The following is a 27,477-nucleotide window of genomic DNA, read 5'->3' on the forward strand; positions in this document are numbered from 1 at the left end:
CAGTTTTCTTTTGTTTCTACATTTCAAAAAATATTTACATTGAGTATTTATGGTATTTTGCTTGCTGTACTTGTAACACTGCATACACGGGAAGCCAACAGTCTACCTACAGGCTTTGCCGATCTGATGTGTTAGAATGGGCTTTTAAAATTCCTTTTAAAAGAACTGTTGTAGAATTTAACTACTTGTCCCATGCTGATAAAATAATTGCTTATTTTGTCAAGTACCCAATATTTACATTGAGTATTTATGGTATTTTGCTTGCTGTACTTGTAACACTGCATACACGGGAAGCCAACAGTCTACCTACAGGCTTTGCCGATCTGATGTGTTAGAATGGGCTTTTAAAATTCCTTTTAAAAGAACTGTTGTAGAATTTAACTACTTGTCCCATGCTGATAAAATAATTGCTTATTTTGTCAAGTACCCTCTGATACTGCTCTATGGGATACTTTATAAAGATAAATTAATAACTATCATCCTTTGTCATTTAGGATATGGAAAACCAACCAAAAACATAGTTATGCGCAAATTTGGTAGTGGCTAATACAGACCAATTAGGTCTTCTTGTGGATAGGGATTGTTTTTACTAAGCAGTAATTTCAAAAATTGAGTACTGCCGTTCAAAATATGAGTTTTTCAGCTGTTAGGTACACAATTAAAACTTCTTTAAGGAAGAGTAAGATAACACATGGATATAAAAAAATAACTCCAGAAGGAAGCTCTGATGTTAAATCCTGGATATATCATGCCAAGCACTGGTGAATTAGACACCAAAAAAGGTAAGTGCCCTCTCAGGAAAATTATCTGGCTCCTGGAGCACAGGACTAGCAATTAAGACATCTGAAGTCCATGCCTTTGCCTACTGCTAAGGCAGTCAGTGTGAAAATTACATCGGCATGAACAGTGACTTTACCTCTTTATGTTGCTGTTTGCACCATGAGAACTCTAGGCTAGTAGGTGCTCCAGCAAGATTAACAATGAACTAGTAAGGCCTTATTAGACTCTTGAAATTTAAACTATACATAAGTTAGTCCCTAATTCTGTAAACTATTGAGCACATACCTAGACATCTCGCTTATTTGGACCTTCTGATTATCAGAAAGTGTTTCAAGACACTCAGAAGATCCTTTACCTGTTCTGGGTGGTCCATATCAACTCCCATTTCTCGTAAGTCCTTTCTCTTCATTACAAAAAAGAAAAAAACCCAGCCAAAAACCCCATCCCCTAAAATTCCAGGCCACCATGGATTGAGACCACAGTTGTGATCTTTCAGATCACAGTTGATAGCTACATTAAAAAAAAAAAAGTCAGAAATCCTCTGTAAAAGCACTTCTTGCACCATTGCAAGCCGCTAATCATGTGACATTTAATCTAAACCAAAGGCAAACTGTTAGCTATGAATATTTTTCCTAGCCAGTACTCTAAATGTAATAATGGTTTTCAGAATGTGTGGGTCTGGCTCACTTCAAGCGGTTTTGCTCCTTCCTTGACTCCAGCTGCAAACTACTAAACACATACTTTTTTAGGTCATTATGGCCTAATGTCTGTGGCATTACATTATTTCAGTGACATATCTTTGAACATACCGTAATTCCAAAAACTGCAGGTCATCTTTTAGGCTAACTGGAGAGCAGGATTTTATATTAACTCCATCCTTTGTCTCCGACTCCCTTTTTAAAAAAGGAAAACAAAAAAATCGCACCGAAACTTCCTTTCCCGTTATTCCCTTCTTGGTAATGAGTCTTACAAACTTGCCCTATTAGGAAAAACCATTGCTAGTGGCAAAAAGTGCACCACCACTGAGAACATCCTCCATTCTGATAAATCCTGGCACAGAACCAGAGACAGAGGATAGCTAAAGCACAACATTCATAATCAGAGATTCTTAGAAAAGGAAACCTTGCCAAAGAGGACTTCTACTCCTCCCCTTAAAAAACAAACAAAAAAACACACATGCATCCAGGCCAATAAAAGATGACAGCTGTCTTCAGAACAATACTTTTTATGGCCCTTTTCAAAAGGAAACAAGAATCTAATTCTTCATTTAATTTGCTCAGGTTAATCCATGGTCCTATGAGTTAGATACATATTTACCTGCTTATACTTTAATTAGCTATCAAATAAAAATTAGCTATCTTCTGTTTAAGAAAGGAATACGCAGAAGAGCAAAACTTCTATAAATCAGGTACAGATTCTATCACTACAGTGACGGAACTCCATGAATTGTCAGACTCATCATTTCAGCTCTTTAAATTTTACAGATTTAGTAAGAGCACACACACTCAAACACAATTTCAGCTGCAATCTATGAGTTCAGGTATGTCAGTTGCTGCATTTGGACAGTTTTATCCCAGTGCAAAATGGGAATTCAGACGTTTTGTCAACATAACTTGCATGAGGTACCATCTCCTATGAGCCATGCTATCTCATGAGCAGAAAAATACTGGTATTTTGCATGAACACAAAACTTAAGCTTTGTGTTATATCCCTGGCAGCAGTATAAAGCATAATTTGAACTATGTCAGTGGAGTATGTTGAAGGAAACACTCTCCTTATTTTATATTCCTCCTTGCTGCAGTAAGGAGAACACCACAAATTATTTTTTCCCAAAGAAAGCAAGCAGGCATAACATGGAAATTTTTGTCACTATACCAGTTTTTCATACCTTCTGGGTTTCACCATGCCCAACCATAGTCAGGTTCTCCTGGATGTACAATGGCAGTCTCCTAACTTTAGAAAGGGGAAAGACATCAGCCCTTCTCGGGTTCTCAAGCACCCAGCAGGGAGAGCTAACCGAGCTATGAAGCCACTGCTAGGGGAGACCCTAATCTGGACAGGATTGGAAGGTAAAGAAAATTCCAGATTTCATTCCCCACCACCCCCCTTCCATACCCCCATGCACGTACACACATCTGAAAGAAGGAAACTGTGGAGAAAGACACCTGTAAATATTTTCATATATTACTCCAAAATGAAAATTTCAGTGTTGCCACCAAAGCTCAAAGACCCACAGGAACCTCAGGGCACAAGAGAGCCATGCTTGCAGGAGAAATGGAGGACTTGTCTCAGGGGTGGACAACATCCTCAAGACAGCCCTCCTACATGAAAGCAGAAAGATATGCATTCAACTATTATCTTTACACAAGCACTTTAGAAAGCTGAACTGTTTTTTAAAGGTACTTGCATGTTCAAAAAAGCCTCTGTCCCTGCCCACCAATTTCTCATTCCTCTTACCAACAGCCTGGCTGCTCTGGCACTTTTGGCTCTCTGGCACTGGAAAAGCCTAGCAAGACTGCTCATTTCTCAACAAACCCCTGCTGCAGACTGAAGAGTTTTAGCTAAGCATGCACGTTTTGGATGTGTATCCAAACCAAACCCAAACATCTTGAGATTCTTCCTTCACTAACTCCAAACACATTTGATATGCTTAAACACGCATTGTATTCTGTCATAAACCAAATGGCTCTTTGCTGTTCCAAATAATCAGATATCTTTTGCTGGATGATTAACAGAAATATTGCTCACCCAAAGCAATCAAACTTTCATTTACATGTTTGAGAGCCTGATCTACCGCCCTTGAAGTCTGTGGGACTATTTCCAGTCACTTTGACAGACCTTGGATCTAGCTCTAAGCGATTTTTTTCCCCTGGATATATTCATCCATTGAAGGCTGAGCTCAGTACTGATTTTTTCACACTGTAGCTAAAAGAATGAATATACTGAAAGCTTCTTGTAAGGCCGGATATCACTAGGTAAATTGAATACAGAGGCTTGTTTTCCTTACATTTGGTTTTGATGTTCTGTTCACTGAGCCTATGACTGCAAAGGTTATAGATGATGCAATTTATTTTTCTTCTGCTTTTTACCAGTAGAATACTGCTCCTCTTCCTAGATTAAACACAGGCTTTATTGCACATTTATCTCAAAATACACTTCTTTGAAAGATCCAAAATCTAACAGCATGTTTTACATTTGCTAGTAGCCTCTCATTTTTATCCTAGTCTTTAAGGAGTCTGCTTCCAAACCAGTTTTGCCCTCCCAATGTCAATGGTAGGTTTGCCGAGACTTCAACAGAAAGAAATACCGTTCTTGAAATTTTTGTAAGCGTCCTGTTCCTATAGCAAGCACTGCAGACATTTACGTTGTCACCATTCTATTACGAATATGAAATTAAAGACATGGTTACTATGTAAAATAATAAACTGTCTTTTCCTTTACTTTTGATTTTACTTTATTCCTAATCAAACTCAAGGTTATGTACTGGTAGTTTTCCATATTTATTTTATAACTAACTATATGCATAAATCTGCTCGTTTTCTACTGAATACTGAAAAGTATTAACTGAGAATGCTGATCACATTATTACGTGCTATGCTTGATTACTTATGCATTATCTTAAAAATACAATCATATTTCTCAGTAAGTACATTGGACAACATGTAGCCATACTCAGTCTGCACATCTTCATACCACACAGTGCTTTTTGTTCCTTTGTTTTCTATAAAGACAAAACTGAAATCAAGCTCATGCCAAGAATAACCGTGTAACTAACAGTTTCAATACAGGTTTTGTAAAAGAGACTTTTTTCTTTTTACATTCACCAAATATCCTGTCTTAAAAAAGAGGCTATTATTCCTCATTTTATTTTTCCAGGGAAACTGGGACCTAGCCAGTAACAGGTAAGCTTAAATAATTATTACAATAAAAGGTAGGTAGGATCTGCATTAGGAAATCTAATTTACACTGCTTTTAGCTCAAAAGTAAGCTTTCCAGTTACATTATTTGACCTCAATTAGTGTCTAAGATTGAAGGTGGATCTACTCATTCATAGGTGTCACATTGCAAGTCTGTTTTACAGTATTCCTCTGACACTAGCCAATTACATGAGCTAATTGAGAGCAAAACATTCCTATGCTGCTCTTGTGTTATCCAACATTTCAATAGTTTCCAGAGGTCCATTCTGGGTACATGCCTGTATGGTACCCTTAACCTATAGGCTTTTATTGAATTAGCTTCCTTTTTAATTGGTTACAGCTATACATTGAGCAACTAATTATATGTAAAAATTCAACCGGTATATTCAGCAGATATCTATTAAATTTTCCACATTTCTTATCAAGGGAATAAAGTTAAATGTAAGCAACACAATAACCTAAAGTAAGTTGTAAACTTTCAAATAATCAAGCTCATATATGCAAGCAACTGTGACACTTTTGTTCTAAGTACTCTTAACACAACGTATAGGACAGCCATAGCTAGAAGAGTTCAGAAAAAAAAGGAAAAAATATGAATGGTAGGCAGTGCTCTTCATTTTTAATTACTCTTCCTATTTTACAAAAGCAGCAATGAAAACAGTTATTGTTGTGCTCCCCCCTCCCGACTTGCTGAATATATTTCTTAAAAAATATTACTCAATTATCACTACCAATACTTCATGCTTTGACTATTTTCACAGCTACTGCAAAGCAAAGCTTGTTTACAAATTCATGTTCCAATGTAAGAAAGAAACGAATACTCAGATGGTTGAATTTCAAAGAGGTCAGGATTGAGATCAAGCTTTTCACAAGCACTTGATACACAGCTCTTCTACCTTGACACCTATTAAGCATTTCCAGTCTGTGATTTTGACTAGACACCCAATCAGGATTTTCTTTCTCAGTTCAGTCCCGTACATGATCAAGATTTGAAAATCCTTTAGGTTCAGAGGAAGTGAAAACGCAGACTATGGACTTGATTCAACTCCTAAAGAAAGCAATGGAAAGGCTCTGCTGAATCTAACTGCCCAATAAGCTCCAAAACTTTTCAGGCTGAAAGTCAAACTTACCAGTATTTATCAAGCACTGTATGGAAACATTTCAGTTTCTAGAAATGGGTGTAACAATGAAGAGTTAATAAAACATTAAAATAACGTAAATTTTTAGGACATTCAAAATTGAAAAAGAGAAATTACTAAACATAAATCTATGACTTCTATTTATCAAGGAAGAAAAATAATGGAAACATTAAACTAGAGAAACTGTTTCGATGTGCTTTCAAAACTAGAGTAAAGGATAATGGTCAGTATCTGGTATTATGCAATACATCAATTGCTTCTCCTCCCACTGAACAAGAGTGAGCCAGTGTTTCAAAATTGTTTTCACAAGCAGAGAGAGAAATGAGTTCTGTTGGATCACTTAATAAGCATTAAAAAAAAAAAATCACAGCAGAATCCCTAAAGCTTGTGAAAATTCAGATCCCTAAGATGCTTTTCATAGAGCATTGATAAATATACACATTCTAGTTTTATTTCCAATACTTTTGCAACACCTGAAAATGTTTTTTTATATAAGTCAACATAAAAAGGAAAATTACTAGCAATAAACTTTCAAGTAATCACTGTAATATGTAAATAGTATGCAATTAAGCTCAATTCAGCCCTCAGTGAAGTCTCAGTGACTTTATCGAGTAGACACGGTCATCTGCTTTCTACTACAGCTAATTAACAAAGGATCTACTCATTACAATCAGAATAAAAGATATCACTTGTTCTCTGGGAGGAGCTGAAGAAGGAAAGTTTGTAAAGGAAAGAAAACAAGCTGCAGCCTCACTGCTCTCTCCGAGACTGTTGCCCTCCCATGCTGACAAGGGATGAATTCCAGAGTAACCAAAACATTTTGTTGCTTTCTCTCTCCACTGCTCTCTTAGTTAGTAAATATTATCCTAAGTACCTCTTTAGCAAACACTGTTGTAAATAGCCACCTGTTCATTGGAATGACACTGAAAAAGCTAAGTACCAGCTAACTTTCTTCACTTATGTTTACACTGTCTTCAAACCAGTAAAATAGGTTTGACCTGATTTGCTTCAGCAAAGCTTCCTTTGCTAGAACATGGATTCACTGACCACAAAGACCCAAATAAAATTTATATCCTAATCTCCATTGAAGTTGCATTTTGTTAAATGCCTTCCTACGTCTTACTCCTATATTTAAGAATGTTTGGGAGCTTTTTTTTTTTGTCCAAGAGGACATAGATTTCACTAATGTCAAGCCTTATAAGAAGGGCAGCCGAAAGCTACTACGAGCCTAGAGGTCTGTGCTCTGTAAGGAAACATTACAGGTTTTTAAGTTTTACATGGACATTGTATGACAAAGAGCACAAGGTGCCTTATTGTCCTACATAATTAATCTCAATTAAGTAGAAACAATAAGATAGGGACTCACATTGTACAAAAACGAGCAAATGCATTTAGCAAGCTGTGATAAATGTGTCCTGAAGTTATTACAGACACCAAACTAACAAGACCATATAGCCAGTAACTATATATGTTATATGAACATCCTTTCCTGAAAAGGAGAATATATCATTTTAGAGGAAGGTTCTCAGACAAAAACCAGCGAACAGCCCTTTCTAGGCAGAACGGCTCAATTACCACAAGTATCTCACAGAGTAATGGAAACGGTGCAATGTATTCACCAAACACTCTCAAGATATTGCTTGATAAAAGAGACTACTGCTTTTCACAGCAGCCTCGACTGAATCCCCAGAGCAGCCATTACTAAAGGAACATCCAGGTGTTGCTGAGCTTGAACAGGAGAAGGGGCTGGGAATGAGAGGAATTCTGCTCCCCTGCCCACCCCAGCTGCCACTGCCTTTTGTTTCTCTATTTTTCTCTCAAATACAGCCACATCCCATTTCTGAACAAGTGACAGACAGCTCCCAAAACTTGACCACCTGGCCTTTATCAATAGGCATAACCATAAAGCCCCCAGGACCTGGGCCAGATGGAAAGCAAAGTTCAGCAACATTTGCAAACAAAAGCACTTACACACTAAAAACTTGTTGTTTCTTGGTGAAGTTTAGCATTGTTTACTGACAGGTCAGCACTAGGAGTAAATCATCTCCTCTAGGAATTGGTGTCAACACTTCTCTGGCCACTGCTAATTGTTACTCTATACTTATGTCACTTACAGACATCATCACAGCAAAACACAGTTTGTAAATTACTTCACCTTCATGTGGCAAACCAGCACCTGAAGTAAAACACAGTTTGCTCACTCGGCATTTTAGCAATGCACAAAACATGCTGCTCACGAGCACCTCTGAAAACATTCAAATGACAATTGCATTTATTTGATGATCAAGTAAAAACAAAGTTTGAGGTTTTTTTGTTTGTTTGTGTTTTACATCTCAACCATGATAATTGCTAAGTCTCTGACAGGAAACAGATTCAGAAACACTGAAATGTTTCACTTGAATTTTGTCACTTTTCATTTGCTGATCTCCCAAGTTGCAAAGATTTCCTTTTTACCAAATGCTACTTATATTTTTTTTATTATATGATAAAAGTGTTTAAATGCTACTTGCAAACACAACACGTTAACAAATATTTTGTTTTGTTGAAAGGTGACCTGCAAAGCAATTTTCAAAGCATCTAAAAGGAATATAACCACACTGACTAGCCGGGTAGCCCGGGACTAGGACTAGAGCACTGCAGTAGATGTCAGCAACAACAGCAGAAGCCCAGGGGAGGCCCTTCGCGTTAGTGATATGCCTGATTAACCTGAAGCTCGCATGCAGCCTCATTCATTAAATGCAACAAAACTACACAAGCTTAAAGGATTTGCAGGTTCTATCATCTGTGAGAGGGACTGCCTTATCCCACAAAAATATGAAATGTTCTTTACTTCAAGAGCTTTAAAATATCAGTGGGGGATACTTTATTTTAATCAAGCTGAGGAAATTTAGGTTCCAAGTTCCACACACTCCTGTCCCTAATTTTTTATTAATTAAATCAAGCATGGCCTCAGGAAGAATATTTTGCACTTAAAATTAACCTAATGTGTAACTGTTTATAAGTTTTCCCCCTAAATACTAGTATAGGAGCAAGTAAGAAACAGCATTCATACAAATCTTACAAATAAATATTTGCAGAATGTATAATAAATTGTTAGAATATTTGTGCTCTTAGTAATCAAAACAGAAATAGAATGCAGTCTTAAAAAGGTGTGATGTTCACTAATTGCACATGAAGTCTTTATTCTGCACATAATTTCAGACCAAAAAAAACATTTTCTCAATAACAAAAGACCAATCTAAATATTATTCATGGGGTTTCACCAGGAATTTCTTAAGGCCAGACCATACTTACATAAAGAGATAAAAATGGACCACTTCGTTTCAGAAACACAAGCTTCTGAAATACCACTCATACATTGCTAATCCCCAGGACTGAAGAAACAAATCTAGCCTTGATAACCTTCACTCTCAAAAATTTTATGATATTTAAATTTATCAGATGGCATTTTCTTAAAGTAAAAAAAAAGAAATATAAAAAGCTTTATGAGGAACTGGCTTTTCTTATTTCTGAAGATGCAGTTTTCCACTGTTTGAAGCTTTTGTTTTTCATTGTGAAGGCTATGAAGCTATTAGTACTAAGATTCTCTTACTAATTCTATATTAATATAGTGCCAGTAAGCTCCTCTTTAAAGGGGGGAAAAAAAAAAAAAATCACAGATTTGCCATGAATTCAGCAGTTGATGCTACTGTATTAAGCTCCTTGTTAAGCTGTTACAAGAGGGACCAAAGAAAGGAATCATGGACCTGGCTGGCAGGGTACCCCACCTAAACAACTTTTCTTCCTTTATTCTAATTGCACTTCCTTTAGAAAATAGACACAGACACCCAGAACCTTGAGACACTGTTTGGTGAAGTTGTTCCTGCTACTGTGGGAGATCACAAACTGTTCAGCAACTCTCAGACCACATTTTGGCTTATGTGTTGCTATCTGTCCCTTTGTACAGCACCTTCAGTGTCAGGAATTCAGCACTGTAAAAGCAGCAACAGATTTACACTGCGTGGAGGAACTGTTTGGGAAAGAGGTTTAGTCCTGTGAGCATGTACGGTTCCTAGCAGTGGAGAATAGAAGTCTATGTCAGTAACACAACAGTCTCAAGGATTAATTCAAATACCTTCTTGCCTTAAAAGTGGGTAAAAAGCATATATAAACCAGATACTTATTTCCTTAAGCTATTGCTCTTGAGACCTTGCAAATTGAGTTAATGCATTTTATGGCACGCTAGATTAAAAGTCATTCACTTCAATGTTTAAAAAGGATTCTTAGAGTCTTTCTGCCTTTCCTCCCTCGACTGGGCCTACGATCAACAGTTCCCTTCCTGCTTCTATGACTATCATGATAGAGGAAGGGTTGGAAGGAATAGTAACTATTTCAAATTGCACTGCTAGAATTTAAATCTATTTCACTCTTATCACTAGTTTGAAAAGTTGTGTTAGCCTTTCCTTTCAACTCTGTGTAGTAGCAGGAGCATGACATTGGTATCAATTTGAAGTATAGACTTCTTTGCTAGAAATACTATGATGACCATTTGTAAGCTGTTATAAACTAATTTCCATATTTGTTTAGCACTAGGCGTATCTGAAATGTTTTCTTGACATCCTCTTAGGTAGCAATTGCCTGCTTTAGATAGATATGATGATGTGACAACCTGCTTTGTTTCAGTTGTTCCAAACTCTAGGACTTCAACTTATGTTATACCTATAAGTGAAACAAGCAAATCTCACATAGTGCCTGAAAAATAATCAGGTGAACTAAAAATTGGAGCTCTAATAATTTTTTTCTTTTTAAAACAACTTCTATGACCATACAGAATTTTGCTAGCATATTAAAGGCACAAACATAGACACAATAATAAAATAAGTTTTCATACCTGGAAAGAAATCTTGAACATCTTTTTCTGCCTTATGGGGGCGGGGGAAGGGGGGGAAGAAACTATTGCTCTATGTTAGAATTTCTTCAGTTTGACAAAGGATAAATATTCTGATACATAAACATGCCTAACTGCAAAAATTAAAACTTTACCCTAGACCTTTAGTAAATTCATTGTAAGCTAAACGACTATTAACTGAGATCCTCTGTGCTGCCAGCCAGCCAGCCAAAGACCTTAAAACCATTCCGTAGGCAAGACACACGTACATTAGCCTTGGTCAGGGCTGTGACTACACTAATTGGCCTTAATTGCCCTTACCAGCCTCACCTGGTACCCACTCCTCAAGAAACTCCCTTTAAACTTAGGCCAGGAGGTTCAGTCTTGTTCTGACTTATGTTGCAAGTTGTATGTAGTTCGGATTTGTTTCTGCTCTTAACTCCTGTGTAGCCCTTGGATCCGTGTTGTAGCCTTGTCTCTTAGAAGGACCTTGGGCCTAAACTGTAACTGGTTTCACATGTTTTCTCTGGCCCTATTCCCTGCTGCTCCTGACAGGACGTTGGACCTGGTTCACTACCTCACCCTGCCTGGGGCCGTCAATGGATTCCGTTATTAGCACCCTGCTCAGATGCCGTGGGCTGTAGTCAGTGAGGGCACTGCCTGTCCTGTGGTCACCTGTGACTCCCGGCTTGTCCTCCCTCATAGAGTAGCCCTGTTCTTGCTGCTTCCTGATACTCTTCAGAAAACTGCAGGAATCTTCATTTTTGAGACAAAGGAGCTGTTTTTGCTATCAGTGTGCAAACAAAAAAAGGCATGATTTCTTCAGTGAGCTGGTTTGAACACCAAAAGTATTATAAATACCAAAGAAATTTGGGAGACTGCTGTGGTGCCGCTGTACAACCGTACAACTGCCATTGAGGAATTAGAGTATGCTATGGGTCTCAGAAGAAAACTGTAGTTTAGCAGCCATTGGTGCTGGCAAAAATTTTTATTGGGTTCTGCTATCTTCAGCTGTTAAAGAATCTGGACATGAACTCTGGCTCCTCTGAAAATCTAGGCTTTGCCCCAGTGTATTCTAACAAACGTATTTTTTCCTCCATGATGTGGGACACTGAAGGTGCCACCGCCTCTCTTCTGCTTCTCTGTTCCTGAGAGATATAATATAGCTCAATATATTTTTACTTCAGTTCACAAGTCCTATTTCTATTTTGCTTTTTACTCCTGTGTCAAGTTAAGTATGTTCCACATTGAAAGACACTGATAACACTGACAGAGTGTGCTCTGCTATTCTGCCCAGCAAAAGCTTTGTCTTGAAACTAACCTTTCCCTCAGCAGACACAAGTGAAGGGCACTAATAGCAAATGAAAACATGTAGTTCTGTTTATTAGGTTTATTTGGTTTGAATGCCAAGTTCTCAGTACAGGATTAAGTGCATTTTGTATACAGCTGGAATATGTCATAGATACATTTAGGTCTTTGAATTTTAGCATTCCCAGGTGATTTTTTTTTTTTTTTTTTTTTTGGTATTAGCTTTAGTGCAGAAAGAGATCTGGATACCTTTTAAGTTCTGCAATTATTAACATTAATGCAATATTATTTAAAATAACATTTCTTTTTAAGTTGAATGATTATGAAGCAATAGCAGCAACATAAACGATAAAACTTTCAGATTTTATATACCTTCTTTGAATGGAAGCATTTTATCTTTAGCATCACTTCAGATATCTATCCCCAATATAATATTTGATTTTGTGGCTATTTAAATCAGTGGTGAAGTTTTCTAATGATTTTACTCATATATGCCCAGTTCCTCACGAATAAAATCAGTTCAAAACTGATTTAAAGCTTTACAAATTTTCTAAACAAAGAGGCAGCCATCTTCTTCCATGTGCTTTTGAAACAATATATTAGTTCCATGCAAAGAAAACAAGGGTTTCTGCCTGCTGTAAATAACTGATACGTTTTACAAAATATGCTGCTCATTTATGGTCTGATGTAAATCCCAGTGAATCTTAAAAATATTCCCATTGATTTCTGGGGACTCTGGACATAGTCCTTAGGCAAAACTGTTTCTTACGATTTTGTTAAAGTAGCCATTTGGGAATCATGATGTCCCGCATGTTAACATTAAGGGTTCTTTTATACTTACTCTGATTAGGTTTGGTTTCAGCTTTGTTTATTAAATAATGTGAATAATGGTTATATAGGAATTTATTTTGAGTGGCGGCATTAAGAGATATACTGAAAAATTTTACAGGAATACAAACAAAAAAGAACTGAAGAAATGAATTGGATGTTTCATATATGTAAACAATTTCTATGACCATCCTCTGGCCTGCCACCACTCAAGTCCAGCATGTTTTTATCAGCTATGTTTTCATGAGAGATTAATGAATTTGGGAAGTAGATGAAGATACTTATTAGCATTTGATCATTACTTTTTGGCACTCAGTCTGAGAACTCATTTATTCAAAGAAACACCCTGCATACTCTATTTCTTTAGACGCATCCTTGCCTTAGGATTTTTAGGCAGGAATGGTGGCTTGTAATGCTCCTTCTCAGTGTGTAGCTGGTCAAAAAATGGAGGTCTGTCTGCTGATAAGGACCTTACCGGAGTTACTTATGTCTTTGACACTTCCATGCTGTTTTACTGCACTGGCCTGTATTTGAAGTTAGCCTTGAAGACCACCCAGAAGTACCAGCTGGTGCAGAACTCTGCTACTCACATTCTTAGTAGAAAGGAACTGCTATCACCATAAAACAAACTGTGCTCAGTGTTTTGCTCTGCCTATCTTTTGCTTGGTGCTACAACAGCATGCAAGTTGTACTCAGGAAGGCCGGATAGCCTGGCAACCGATTACTTGAAGCTGCCTCTCCCTACTACTCCATCATGGCTTGCTTCTCTCAAGTTCTTTGATAAAACCTTTAGGACCACAGGCAAGCCACATTGAGTAAAAGATCAAACTCTTCCCCTCTGGCAGTTTGTCAGCACAAGAACTTGGTAGGGCATAGTGCACATTTGTTATGGCAGGTTTTTAATTACATCTTTGATACAGCAGTGATAGGATTCCATATGTGAGAGTAATGCAGCATATGCACTGGTAAATCAGAGTTGAAACAAATTTAGGTCAGATCCTCACCTGATGTAAATTAACTGTTTCACTGACTCGAAGGGAACCCTGTGTATTTCTCACAGCTGAGAATCGGATCCCTTGTGAGATTTTACTGAAATGTCTAGGCTATAAAAATTACAATAACAATAGGTATTTTACATAAATGTACTTTTCTCTCTCTCCTAACCCTGGAGCTCACAACGTTACTAAACTGTTGGTGAACTTTTAGGAGAACCAGACCATGTGTTGACCTGTGTAAAACACATGAAACCTTGAAAATATTAGAAGGTTGTGGACTTTGGAACTGTGAACCTCAGCTGGAACTTCCTGCCGACTGCTTTCCTGGTTAGAAGGCATCAGGTCGAGTTTTGTGCTTTGTAGCATACAGCATGTCTGATCACAACTGACAGACTGCTTTGAAAGTAGGCAGTAAGGATGAACGCTTAATCTGCTGCATAATATGACTGTAAAAAGGTTTCTAACTAAGGGAAGCTAATAAAATAAAGCCCATAGGGGTAAGATGATTTGTTCATAATATAATGTGCATAATTTAATATCCATAAATGACAACAAATTTGTGTGTGTCTAAATTTTGGGAGACTGGTCAGCTCAATTTCACTTCAGTAAGAGCATCAATGAAAATAACGTAAGTTTCTAAGTGGCGTTCTGTACCAATCTTTAATTACATAAACTATATGCTGTTCATATCATGCACTTGTTTACATTTGGTAAATACCAATTTAGTTTCATCTAGATAAAATGTCTGTAATAAAGCCATCCTACTGCAGTCTGCTTATTGCAAAGCTTGGAATCATACCGCAGCTACACACTCAGATCATGCAGTCAGCCTAGCTGCGCACATAGCTTCCATCGGTTTCTAAAGACCTATTGCCGGTGCTCACCAGTTTAGGACCTCACTGCTATTCTTGTGCTACAGAATGACTTCAGAGAAGGAGATTTTTACTTTGAATCCATTAATAAAAGTCCTTTGTAGTTCTCCTCTCCCCTTTCTCTCTCCACCCCACTGCCTTCCAATTAGCTAAACGTCAAATATTGAGGCTCTTTTCTAGTCATGCTGAACAAGATGGTATTTTACTAATTGCCCCCAGAAGACAGTAGGACCCTTGTCAGTGTAAGCTACTAACTGGTGCAGATGGAAGTGGTAGAAACCAAAGTAAGAGCTCAAGGTATCCTTCCCACTGACTTTGGTAGGTCCCAGACTGGACTGTCTGGGCAGCCTGTTGATCATGATGTGTACATCAAGATATCCCCAAAACAGTGGGTCCTGTGAAGAAGTGACTGTAAATTAGGATCTCATGAGAAGAATAGAATAATAGGTATGCGTTTCAGCTACTACATTAAATTCTGTTCTGAAACAAAATTGCTGCTACAGGTCTGGGCCTTTCTTTGGCTCAAGCTCCTGTAAGAGTGGGGGGCTTAACCCTATCACAGAAGGGAGCAGGAACCCACAGTACTGTGCCATGTGAAGTATAGAGGATGGGGGACACAACACTGCCTTGCTCTGACCTACCCTTTGTAATTGAAGCCCTGGCTCCTTTTCACAGTGTCTTCTGCAGCCAAAGATCCACAGGGGATAAAATGCCTTTAGTAACTGACATAGTTTTCTGTCTGTCTTCTCTCGATCTCCAAATCCGGATAGGGCCATTGCCAAAAGTTTTGAACGAGTATGAAGAGGAGGAAGTGTAGTGGGATGAAGGGAGGGATGAGGACAATCTGCGTTTGACTGTTTTTGCTTCCACGACATTATCAAATATGGGAATTAGGGTTGGCATCTGAACCTCAACAGTTTTTGAGCGACTAACCTCTGTCTCCTGTAGAAGAAGGAAAGGGAGCAAAACAGCTGATGTGTGTTGGTCTTTTGCTGGAAGGACCAGCATACAAAAGTGGAGGACACACCTGTGTAACAAGACAGGTAGACAGAGGAAACAGAATGACCACACTATCAGACTCATCCTCTCATTCTTCATATGTGAGTTCAGGTCATGATTTGAATGCCTGAGAATATGCTGAAATTTTAGCCCAAGGGAAGAAAATGACAAGGCATTGACCCAAAAAGGAAATGTTCAAGTCTTATGAATGCTTTAGTCCTGTTTATCAAACAGAATGCTCAGCTTTTCCAAACAGAGTATTTTCATTTCATGCTTTCATTTTCTATATCTCATGCACGCAGAAAACAACTGAAAATGTTCTAGAAGGATCAACAGTATATTGCACTAGAGAAACAATTAACTTTTCTTGCTCCCATTTGCACCAGTGTCCCTCAGGCTTGCATCGATAGCCAGCACGTGAGGCCTTATGATGCTGTTACCATGAGCATGAGAAATCAGTGATAGGAGTCAGGTGTCTTTTTAATGTAATGTTATTTATTAAAGAAAGAATAATATTCTCGCCTCTCTGAACATATAAGAAATGAACACACCTTCCTTTTAAAGAAATCTTCACATCTGTCACTCCTATAAGCTCTATGTCCTAGCGCACCAGACCAGGGAAATGGATAGAGCGATCAGAAAGAAAAATGTACAGTTCAGAAATAGTTCTGGTAAAATGGATCATATGTGTTTGGGTGGAACAAGGATTTGGGAGAACAGAAATGTTATTACAGGGATTTGTGGTTAATCAAAGCTATCGTGATATGATATTCAGGAAACCACCACAGATTTACGGCTGTATTCACAGAACTAATTTTACTGACCTCTTTGTAAGATTATCTGGCTCTATGCAGATGTCTTAAAAATCTTAGGTGCTGATCTTGCAAAAACTTCTGCGCATACTTAACTTAGCACTTATTATAAACAGTTCTGCTGAACTCAAACTAGTTGCATGACTAGTGTTAAGCAGCTATCTAATGATTTGTAAGTCTATAATTTCTGTCCAAAAAAGATGATCTTCTACATTCTGTTTTAGACAGCACAATATGAATGTTTAACAATAACCAGTTCTCTGTTAGTCTTACAAAATTTAACAAGAAAACATCCACTTTAAGGCATTCTGTAGTGCAAAGAGTTTATACCAACCCTGCAACAGAAATCTAAGAGACACTTAAAAGAAAACATGCTTTGGAAAAGTACCAACTCTATTATATTTTATAAATATTTGGCATAACTTCTGTAGGTATCTATCAATTTTTATAGTTTAATCTAGTATAGATTCTACAGCATTTTCTCTTCCCATGATTAACACCGGACTTTCCTCCCTCCTCTGGGGGATTTTGCAGGGATGCTTCTACTACACTTCTGCTAGATTTCCATTTTATTCCTCATCGACAGGCCACGATTTTACATGTATCACTGTTTTTCAGTGATACGACCCACACTGTAAGTTTCAATGAGCTTTCAAATATATGCAAACAAAAGGATAGACAAATTTGTGCCCAAAATTTCATTACAACTTTTCTTAGAAATGGATCTCTCCAATTGGACAGGTCCTTCAAGGAAACAAAAAAAGTGACTTTCAAAATAAAGATTTAGTTGTACAGTATGTGTTTCACAAGAACAATTTTTTATGTAAGTATGATTAGTGAAGGAAAATGTCAAGAAGATATTTTCTCCACCAACTCCCCATGAATAATGTTGCTTCTTAACTATACGGCATTATTTTTCCACTGGAGTTTCTCAGGTAATTTTGCCCTGCCTGACTAAAGCCTTCCCCCCACAGATTTGCTACAGGTAAGCTCTAGAAGGTAGAGGAAAATAGCTGGGAAGGAAGTAACTGAAAAACATGCAAGAGAGAGCGTGAGCATCAGGAGCCTGCATATTTTTAGAAAGCAATGGAACCTTTGGAATCTCCATTTTCTAACAAGCAGGTGAATCTGAACAGAAGCAGCTGCTCAAACAACAACAAATTTACTCAGTTTTCACTTTGTAAATTGGGACTGAGGAGGAAGGGAAGCATATTTCACAGAACAACAAGCAAAGAGAAACAATACTGCTGCTTTTAGCACTTACAAAACTTGCAGCTACATGGGACCTGAACTCCATGACCAAACTCTCGTAAACAGTGACCCAAAGAAACATCTGTTTCCATAAATGAAGACAGTCGGAGTAACCTACAGCAACTTGTCAAAAAAAATATTTAGGAATATGTAGAAATAATCCCAGCCCTGGTGCCTTCTAATGCATATACCTGTGATGATGCACATGTAAATTGTACTTGTTTGTTCTTATTCAGGTGTTAAGAGCAACAGCTGGCCACTCCTATTCTTCCACTCATTTGTTTCTACCTTATTCACCTGTTCAAAACATCTCTTTATAAGGTATTTGTCATCCATTTCCTCCAAATGAAGAGCCTGATCCAACTGCTACTGAAATCAGTGGCAAATGTCCCACTGAATGGGAGTTGGATTAAGTCCTTAATGTGTATGATCAGTTCCATAAGAGGGCAGAAGAGACAGTAAAATACACTTATCCAAAACATCTGTGTATTTTACTAAGTCACAGGTGAAGGAGCACAATTTTTAAAAAGTGTAAATAATATACCAAGTCATTTCAAAGTTATAATTTGACATGTATAATTCACGTTGATACTAATTCATATAAATAAATTTTCACACCTTTCACAACTTCAAGACAAACAAAGAAATCACCAGAAAAGAAACATTACAAGCCACATGGGAGGGAAAAAAGTGTTTTTTAATCAATGGCCCAATGAACAACACGTTAGTGAGCATGCAGGAGGGGAAGGGATATCTGTCTACATTAAATCAGTGGTTTTTTTTCCTCTGTCCTTATTTAATTACAGGCTATCAACCTAATATCTGGCCAATAAACAGGATGATAATGATTATTCATCAGCCTATAAAGCCTCTCACATGGATATCATGCTGTTAGAGAATGTGTATTATTTCACAGCTGGTTAATACAAAGAATATGACCAATAAAGGCTTAGTCCAGCATCCTCTGAAGTCTTGAAGTATTTTTTTCCACTATTTGCAGCAACCATCGAATTGGCTTTTTAGTGGAAAAGCTCTCTAGTGACTTATACCTTGAAATCCACATTGAACGAATAATAATAATATTATTATTATCAATAGTAGTAGAAGTAATGTAATAATAAAGTAATAAATAAAAGCATATTTGTGTGAAATTTGATCCTATATATCTAAAGACTGGTAATGAAACACCCTTTCATTTAAAATTGAATGTGCTGTAAGATTGCTGCCACGCTGAATAAAAAAAGGCATTGCTGAAGTAATGCTAATTTATTGGCTTAAATATATGTTTACTTATCCACAATGGCATGATGATACACAAGCAGAAGCGCAGCATAAAAAGGGTCTAATTCATCTATGGCACAATACAAGTGAAGGAAAGGGGTATAAAGGATTAAATGAGAGAAAAACCTGTTACCTGCAAGCAGCAACACTAGTCATCGTAGAAGAGATGAGGGCTACAAACTGGTCATGTATTTGCCTCCAGATTAAAGGCTGTATACTTTGAAAGGGTCTCCTTTTGGTCTGTAGGAAGGAAACAGGAGAAGGAGTCAGTCTTCATCTTAAATATTATCTCAGACAGGAAACTTAGCCTTTACAGAAGAGTTAAGGAACCTCTCATCAAAGCTTAGCTGAAGACATTAAAAAAATAAATAAAAGGTCATTCCTTTGCTAGGAACTCTGTGAAAGGGCACTGAGCTCTTGCAGCAAGGCCTCTGCTTTCTTTGTTCTTAAAAGGGCTAAAACTGTCCTGGTCAGTCCCCAGGGACAGGGCTGTGTTGGATGCAGTCTCATGTAGTTTTAAATTGTTAAAACGGCATTTTTATTCCTACAAGCAGATCCCAGATTGCCAAACGTGTTCCTCCTGTGCTTCTGTCTCCTCGTTACCAGAGCAGTGCTGCCTGAGAGGGGGTCAAGCTCATCCTCCTCTGATTTAGACACACAAGTCCTTGCCCTTAAGGTCAGAGGAAAAAGAAGAGGGTCCAGCCAGCTCCTTGCGTTGCCTTCCATGATGCTGGCCCACATAGAACAGCTGGAGCTCAAAACGAAAGTGCATTTGCACCCTTAAGGGAGATGCAACTTACGACATTATAAAATACATATTTGCTGATACAACTTTTCCAATGCTGTGAATAGAATAACCTATACCAACAAACTGTTTTTTCTCTTTTTGTCAGCACTGCTTTGTTGAGCAGTGGTAGGATGTTTTGCTAGGGTTATGCACTCAAATGAAAGTTCACCTCCTAACAGAGTCCTAGCACTCTCCAACCAAGCATGTTTTCTTCTGATGGATTAACCATCAAATATATACCACGGTATAAGGAAATGTCATCTTAAATCACACGCCCTCCAGCCAGACTCAGGCTTTGTACTGTCATAACAGAACAGCTGTCTGGGAAAGGATCAACTTCTACAAGTAGAGGTAACTCCCAAGAATTACCTCTGAATTATCCCAGCTCCCAGCGAATAACTAGTGCTTGTATTCTGAAGCTCAGCAATCACCATCATAAAAGAAACTTCGTTGCTTATATTTTGTGCATAATAAATAAATTACTCAAATGACAAATTTTAGGTGATATTCGTCCAACACAGATTTCTCAGATAGTTATTTAACTAAACATGATCCCCAAGTTTTCACCAATGACATTTACTAAGCTAACCCTTCAGTTCTCAGTAGTATCTTTATATTAAACGTTCCTAGTAGGTAAAACATACCTAAAGAGCTCAAAGAATTTTTACTCCAGTTCATATTTTCTCCCTAATATATACTGATCAGGTAAAACATATTAGAGAAGCTAATTCTCTGGATTAAATATTTTAAAATAAGTAACCAAGATGTTTTCAAGGATCTTTGGTAAGAGAAGGACAAAACTTGAGAGAGAGGCAATGCAAATGTCTGTAGTAACCCACCAGTGAAGTTAAATGTAGAAATCCTGAGCAAAATAGCTCGAAATCAAAGTTCCCAGGAGATCGTGACCTTTGCCTCCCATGATTTATCAAAATAGTAAATCTTTAATGGAATTATCACAGAAGACATTAATTTGCCCCACTGGTTCACAGAACCACCGCATTAAACACAGCAGTTACACTGGCAAGCCCCCAGCCTGTGTAGACTGCTCTTCCAAATGGCAGCAGTGATGAATCACTGCATACTCAGAGCCAGTTTATGCCTTGCATCAGAATATACTTAAGAAACTCGACCACAGGTTCTTGGGAGCAAGTTGGTCTTTTTATTCCTAATATCTTAAAAACTCTCTTCACAGAGTTCACTTAGGCACCTTAATGCTGTGGCTGTCTATACTCAAGTCTAAATATTCTCTAAAGAATTACAAAGAAATAATAGAGATCATTGGAAGTTTTATCATCTTTCTTAGAAAAAAATCTTCGCTGGCCCTTACAGAGATAATATTAGCACAGCCACCATGGTAAGCTTGAGATCTCCTCCAGTCTGTCTCAAGTGCATCCTCAGAGGATAGCTTCTGTGGCCTTTACCAAACGGCTCATTTGTTCTGCAGTGGCAGCTCTATGTACCCGACACACACGGCTGTAAGCTGTGCAGGGACTCTGTGATTGGAAGCCTACTAAAATGACTGAGAAATAGATTCTTCCCTATTTATTCACCTTGTTTATTCACTCAAAGATACACAGCAAAAGATTAAAGCAACACAAGTTGTCACGTCCCACCTACGAGAAGGGGAGAGTGACTAAGGTCCACAAATCCCCTTGGTGTGGATTAAGGTGAGATAACACTCAAGGTCCGTACATGAACATCAACTTTAATGAAACAAACACTCTGTAAGCATCAACTCTCTACGTATTAATATGTCACGTAAGCTAAGTGGCTTTATGAGAAGTTGAGGTAGGCCTTGCGTTACTTAGCAGCATTAAGGGCAAAGAAAGCGAGGGAGCACCAGTCCTGGACCCACCATCAGACCTGCCAACAGGGGCATCAGTGTAGAGAACACCCAGAGGCTCCCACATGCTCCCACATTCATTGGCCCCAGTCCCTGGACTTCTGGAACCTTCTCTCGCCCCAGTTCCAGGAGTGGTTGAGACACCAGTCAGCCAAGGGAAGTGACACCAGGCCCCTCCCCGCGACTGCCTCTTGCTGCTTCTGGAGCCTCCTCTCGGGGCGTTGTCTGGGCTCACAGTGCAGTCACCTGGGCCTCGTCCCTTACACAAGTGTGCACGTGGACTGTGCTAAACTAGACCTTAATCTTTCTTTGCATTCTTTGATAAGCTACAGTGCCTATGCTAAAGCTTCTGTGAAGATGCAAACTCTTGTACTGTAGCATGCTCCTGGCGTTCCTTTGGGATGTTCTTTCTTTTCTCTTCTTTCCTAGGACAGTATCTTTAATGTTTTTGCATTTTCTTTGCTCATGGACTCTGGTTCAAGCATCACAGGCCTTGCTAGCTTGGTTAGACACAGTTCCCCAAGCATCTAAGCATACTTTATGATGTGATCTTTTCATTGCCATGCTTTGTCTTCTTCCCAGCCTTTCCTAATTTAACTCTATAAGCTGAACAGGATAACATCACCTAGGTAAAGTGAGGTACATATGATATTTACTAAAAAAAATGCAAAACCCCAAACCTTCAGACATTTTAATTTCCTCACTAATAAACGGAATTTAAAAGGTCACTAGCTGAAGACAGTTTTTTAAAAGACTCCAGATAAAATGACAGGACCTTACCAGGTAAAATGACAGGACCCTACATAATTTCTGTGTCTGCACACCTTAATTTTTATTTAGCTATGAAAGGATAAATCAAAAGGAGCCAAGAGGGTTCAGAAAAGCAATCCTCCTTTGAAGAAGGAGCTGAAAGAGGGACAACTTTTTAGGAATAAGCAGAAGGAATGATTTCCCAGATACAAAAGAAGTGATGTTATCTCTTTCACCCTTTAAAGAACAGAGGGAGAAAAAGAAGCTTTCAGTATTCTTGGGAGGTCTGGCAGATTTACATTTCTGGCTTAGATGAGATTTTAGCTTCGCAGTAACACACTGATATTGGATAGACTACAACCACACAGAACTATTTTGCTTCCTGCAATATTAAATGGCATGTGAGAATGGAAAGTAATCATAATGGCAGAAGTTAGTTGCCTAAAACATTCACAGCAGATGACCACATTTAAATGTACTCCAGCTTGTTTCTTTTCATGTTTGGAGGGAATATGTATTGCACAAGATAGAAACACAGTGTAATTAAATACAAATATATTTTAGCTTCTAAAAATAGATATTCCTTATATTTCTCATCATTCTCTACATTGTTTCTCAGTCATTTCTCTGATTCTAAACATACTGCCTGGTGACTACAAAAACTTGTGATGTTATGGGTATATTTCTGTAATAATAAGAAATCCAGCCTTCACATATATGATATGCTGAATCCGTCCTATATGGAAAGAACAAGGAAATACAGCAGAAGTAAATTAAAACATAGGTATTTCACAACATCCGAAGATGTTCAGAAAGCAAATATGGATGTTATTTTGGGCTACATAAACTGGGTACATCAGTTTAATAACCTGAAATTGCTTGGCAGAATTGACCCAAGGAGTTGAAGATAGCTTCAAATGATTATTACTGTAAACACAGCTCTTAGAGTAGGTGTGTAGTCCAGCTAAGTATCACCCATGGATTAATAAACTGTAGGATGTGTGAAGAGAGCAGTTTACAGTCACATTGATAGATCAAATTCATGTCTATGTTTTGCCTCAGAAACATAAAGTGATGCCACAAAGTTTTATTTCCTGATTTGCATCCAGTCAGATGCTATCTTGAAAATTCTAGTAAGATACTCGAAACCAACCACAGTTAAGGGATCTTGCATATTTCCAGCATTTCAAATATGTTTCTTAAATAATTTTTTTCCAGTCACACTGCACAAAGTACTCTAATATTCTTCTGCAACAAAAATAGCCTGTTTAAACACAATAGATTGCAAAGATAAAGCTAATTTAATTGTGTCTATGTTAGAATTCTTTTTAAACATCCTTATGGAGAGTAAACAAGGTCTTGAGGAATATACATATTCTGATTTATTTCTATTTCTATTATAATTCCTCATTACTTCAATATATGCCTGAGCTAGTGTTATTTGAAACCAACAGAAAAACTTCCACTATGTAAATGGGCTTTGTATGCTGGTTTTTCCTAGGTCACTGCTTGATATTATTAATACAGAAGAAGTATGCATTTTCTTCATACCTTTCACCAAACTCTTAACTGGAATGAATAAGTAGATATACATATTAAAAGAGAATGTTTATCCTCTCTTTAAGAACTCATGTCCATACTTAGTCACCTAAAGAAATGGTAGACTTCAACAAGCTCCCAAAGACTGTTTTTAAGCTCTGAGTATCTTCAAATTTGATTTGGCAATGTCTCAGAAAAAAGAGAATCAGTGCAACCACAAAAGTCGTTTCCATTTATTTTCTCCTTTTTTTCCAAAACAGCTTCCACATCGATAGCCCTTTTCCTACTCAGCCCTTGCATCTGTATTAAGAATTATGGGACCAGATAAGACTATTGACTTCATTTGAGTGTATCATAAGGCTTCTGTATTTAATTTATTTTGATAAGTTTGACAAGACACAAGATACCACATGAGTAAATTCATGGAACCATAACGTAACTCCTGGAGATTATCACTGTAAATAAGGAACACGAATTTTAAATGTTGTACAATACTACTGCCAATGTAATGAAGTTGAGGAATGAGATTGGACTTTATTATTATTCATATAAACTCTCACTATTTTATGCACAAGTGATTAATTCCATTGGTGAACTAGGGACGTATACGCCAGCTTAATCAAAGTCTGCTCAGATCAGGGGGAAGAGGTTGAATCAGCTGCATTCCCCTTGATATCCTATGCCTTTGACTCAAAAAGTATCTTGCAGAAGATAGAAAAGATAAACAAAGACACAAAGATAAATATATGCTTGCTCTGTTCCCATCTTGTCCCCGGGATTTCTGTAGTATTTAAGACAGAAAAGTGGGCTAACTGGACTTCTATTCTCATCCAATACAGCTGATCTTTTATTTCAGCTGGGAGGTGGCACAAGCATTCAGCACAAGTTAAAACAAGTGGGGACACTTTTCACATGTTTTCTATGAGAGTCCTTGAAAAAAGGGTCTTGTGACATTGCCACCTTCCTGCTTCTTTGAGTTAAATAACTCATTTTTACCTACACCTCCAGCAGTTTAGACATGAATGAGGGCAGAAAACTCTTGCTCTTCATGAACTTTTGTCACCCTGATGTTCGGAGTAAACAGCCTATGTGGATTCTCAGCACTACATCTACTCTTCCTTCTCTTCAGCACCCTGGGGAAGAGACCACTTAGTATATTATGCTAATAAGCAAGCCACCCATCTTAGAAGAGTGGAGAAACAACAGCACAGAAAACATGATTTGGACAAAGCAAGTTCTCATCAACCTGTTATTATAGAGTCAGTGTAACTGCTCAAGAGTTTCCGATTCCCGGCTTTTTCTGAGCCGTTAGACAACAGCAGAACTCCATTTCTCCACATTCTTTGCAGCAGCATGTACAGAAGTCTTTTTTCTTTAGCAAGGCTACTCCTATAGACACTCTGTAAGAGGACATGCAATTCCAGCAACTTGATGTGTCAAGTTGTCTGAATGTTGTCACCTTCATTATATGAATATGAATGTTACAATGACAGTACCAGGTTAACATCCTTCCACCTTTATTGAGATCCTCTAATAATTCTTTACTAATTGTTGATATAGGTGACAAGGTATTACTAAATCATTTAGAATATAACCTATGTAAGGAAACCACAGTATGTCTTAGGAATTTTCTAATTCCATTAGTAATTAATGAAGATGAGTATTTCCTTGTCTGGGGCATCAGCCAATGAATTGGAAGACTTGGTTCCGCATCCTGGTCTGACATGGACTTCCAGGGTGAACTTGGAAGAGTCATTTAGACTCTTGATGCTTTTTGTTAAATGGAGGTGATGTTCATTTCTTTAGGATTGCCAGGATGCGTACAACAAAGCCTCAGCTATCATTACCATGTAGGCCATATACATGTCTAGGATGAAAGAGAGTTTCTTAGCCTAAGCCTATTAATATCCAGCACACAATCTTTCAAGAAACACCCCCAAATCCATTAATCAGCCTGAAAAGACATATGCTTCATTTGGGGCCAAAAAGACACTTTTTGTGTACATGTGTGAATAAGGTTGAGTAATACAAGCAGTTTTAAGTTTCCAGGGCTTGCAACATTTTTTAGTTTTCCATAGTTTGAAAATAGTTTTACTATTGTTTATGCAATCACAAAAATGACCTGGGGTGAACTTTATCTTTAAATATTGATCTTCATAAAAAGCAATTTTTGGCTTGGTTGAGTTTATTTTATAGTCTGCTGATGACCCTTGTGGGTGTTAATATGATGAAAGATAGTAACAGTTCTAGATTTTCTATCATCTGATTTCTTTTACCTCTTCACTATACGTCCTCCAGTTGATGCAACAAAGAATGTCTAGAGACAACATTGGTTCTGATTCATCAGCCTGGGTCATCCCACACAGTTCCAGGCTTTCCCCTGAACAATGTAAGGGTCCTATGGGAAAAATAGTATGAAAGCAGGTAATTTAAAACAGTATAAGAATGTATATATAGAGCGGGATGATTAAAAGTCACAGAGGCAAGCTTAATTCTGACATTTCCTAACTCTTGAATGCTAGAATGACAAAAAAACCATTCTTCTAACTCTGCTTTTTTGGGTTTAGTAAAGATGTTCAATTCCTTGATAGCAGGTGATGGAGAATGCAACCAAAGATAGACAGCTTATGAACAGTTGCAAAAGCTGAATGTCAGCTCCTCATCAGCTTTGTCCCTCCATTCTGGAGTGATCTGAGTCCAGACAGCCTGAAGTTATCTGGTTTAAATCTCCTATGAGATGACTATCATCGTATTTACCTGCTGTGGAGAGATCCTACATTCACTGTGGAACCAGTTTCAGGGCTAATTAGCTATTGACTGGAAAACATTTGAAGCTCTCCATGTATAGTGCTATTTAAGGACAAATGGCTTTTTGATTCATGTAAGGGCACATTGGGTAGGATGCTTGTTTGTCTTCTATGCTTTGCCAGTGACTTCCATTCTTTCTCTGTCATTCCTCAGCAGTGAGGCTTTTTCTGATGAAGGCAAAGCCATAATACACTAGAGTATCCAGAGACACTCAATAATGATGCAGTACGTAAAAAGAAAGAGAGAACTCTTTTCATAATAGAATTAATTGAAATATCCACTTTGCATGGCAGGGTAAGGAAAGAGGAAAAGCAAAGAAATGACATCTCTGATAGGTGTAGGATAAAGAGGGGAATTCCAGATATTCTTGAATTATTTTAGATTTCTCCTCATCATGCTGGTATATACACAAGCCACTGTGGTTATTAACTGGTGTTTTTTTATGGGACTGATTGACTCGTATAAAGTCTGTGCCTTAGTTTCTACATCCGTAAAACATTTTGCTTTTTGTTGGACTAAATTCAGAAAGGTTTATCAAGTAAGGAATATTTTCTGGGGGAGATGCTTATCTTCCCCAGATAAAACTTCACTTTACAAGGCTCAGTTCCAGCTCTGCAACCTTGGTAAGTCACACGTAGGAGTGAGATGCAACTTGAAAATCTTCATTGAATTCAGTGGGGCTGACTATGACTCCATATTGT

This window comes from Pygoscelis adeliae, unplaced genomic scaffold (assembly GCF_000699105.1).
Source record: "Pygoscelis adeliae isolate BGI_AS28 unplaced genomic scaffold, ASM69910v1 Scaffold155, whole genome shotgun sequence".
Taxonomy (NCBI): Eukaryota; Metazoa; Chordata; class Aves; order Sphenisciformes; family Spheniscidae; genus Pygoscelis; species Pygoscelis adeliae.